The sequence below is a fragment of the Phytophthora infestans genome, genomic scaffold (genome assembly GCF_000142945.1).
Source record: "Phytophthora infestans T30-4 supercont1.43 genomic scaffold, whole genome shotgun sequence".
Lineage (NCBI taxonomy): Eukaryota > Oomycota > Peronosporomycetes > Peronosporales > Peronosporaceae > Phytophthora > Phytophthora infestans.
In genome coordinates this window covers 1,104,462-1,106,616 of record NW_003303716.1, presented here as the reverse complement: position 1 = coordinate 1,106,616, position 2,155 = coordinate 1,104,462, and positions in this window count along the sequence as shown.

Below are 2,155 nucleotides of genomic sequence, written 5' to 3'. Positions count from 1 at the left end.
CCAATAATTGTTTTAAGGAATCAAAACTGTAATTATTGTATTTTCTGTTTGAACATACCGGTACATAAATCGAGAACTGCTATGCCGCTGCTGTTCGGAGACGACGAAGTGGAGGCCCTAGAGGCCGCACTGTCCTACGTGGACGCCCTCCAGTCTATCTCGGCGCTTGAAGTACCTGCGACCTCATTGACTACTGCGTCTCCGGAAAGCTTCGGTTCTGGTGACGAAGGAGATGATTGGCTAGACGCAGAGCTGGACCGATTGCTTCTGGGAACGCTGTCATCATCGTCGGAGCATGACAGCGACTCGACTCCAATGGCAGCAGTAGCGATTTCGAGTGCCTCAACCACTACTGCCACAGCGTCAGCATTGTCGTCTCCTCTGCCACCGATGGTGACGAATGTTGGAGCTTCCGACGTATCAGGACCGAGTCGGCGCAGTTCTCGAGCAGCCAAAGGCTCAACGACGGCTCTGGCGAAAAGCAAGCGCCGTGTGAAGGTAAATCCAAATCGAGCGCGAGACGAACGCAAGCATGAACTAGCGTACTTGAGAAACAAAGTGGAGCAGATGGAGAGAGAGCTAAACACGATGCGCCATCGACGACGAACTCTAGGAATTCGCAGCGCTGAACCGCCGCCCGTAGCTCGATCGCAAGCCTTGACATCTACCTGTTCAAAACCTGCTTCTTCATCGTCCAGAATGCCCTTCATCTGGAGAGACATTGCCACTCGTCAGCAACATCGACGAGAGAAATCCGAGCGCGAGAACGCAAGGCTTAAGCTCGTACTCGAGAGCCAGGTGAAACTGGCAAAAAGCATGGAGATATTGCTGCAGAAGCGAGCTCGACAGCAAGTGTCTGGTTGTGCTGAGGTGGTTGGGGTGTCTGGTGACCTGTCGTCCCAGGGGTGCACTTTAGACTTTTTAGTGGACAAGGACACTTACGAGGCACTGCTCACCAGTGTGGAGACTGCTTTCGCCGAATTAGAGGCCGTGTTCGCCACTAACGGGTTATTGAATCTGGACACTCCTTGTAGAGATGCGCGGATGCGAGAAGGTGCCAGCGGGATGTATCTTGACGTGTTTGCCAACAAAGTGTTACCCTTTACGTACGAGGCGGTGACTACAGCCGTGTGGAACCATTTCAAAGGGAGCGAGAAACACCGCGGCGTGGTCTATGAGAACGCGACAAAGGTACGAAGGAACCCAATGACTTCGTTTGAAGAAGCTAACAGTAATTGCTTCTGTTGTTTTAAGCAACTCGAGACTTTCTCCGATACTATTATGGAGGCCTTCACAATGGAGTTCATTGGCAAGACGACTACTGCGGACTTTAGCGTGAAACAGGTAATCAGACGCTTCGTGGAGACTGATAGACAGGTGGTCGTATGGGTGTCAATTGGACACGCTCTGGACCCGAACAACTCGCAGTTTTCCAGCTTTGGCTTCGTAGACAAAGGCTACGTGGTGACGAGGCGCCCCACGTCGATTGCCCAGGGTCACGGTTACTTTACTATTCTGCAAATGTGCAGTCTTGTGTCGCCGCAAATGGCTGCAGGCTGTCGAATCGACATGACTGCAGCAGGGGATTTCACCGAGTTTGTGCTGAATGTTGTAGCCGCCAATACCACGACCAGCCAAGAGCTCATAGAGAACGTGCTGCTCGACCAGGAGCTGAACAAACGCCCCATTGAGACTGCGATGAGTTTTGCTGCTTGATGCGCATTCAAGCATTAGAAAAGCTAGCTATACATACATTTTCACGTTTCCGTTTTTAGTATGACTTGCCAGCGGTTTGCCTTTTATTAGGTACTGGACGCCTTCCAGAAATAGAAAAATCACTGCAGCAGATATGTATGAATATACACGTCTTTCCGACCGATAGTTTGATGAGATTGCCAAGAAACACTTTTTACATCAATCACAGCCCTTTATTTGAACATTTCCGCCAATCATATAATCTAGCGTTAGGTCTCCGGTTCCGACAGCTTCCGACAAATATTTGTCGGAACCAATGACAAAATTTGAATATGTCAATACAAATGTCAAGTTGTTAGCACATTAGCTGACAGATTTCTATCACTATCTGGCATTTCTACGTACTATCCTATGTTAAGGGAAGTCGTCTGTCTAAAGGCAACACAAAAAGTCTTAGTGG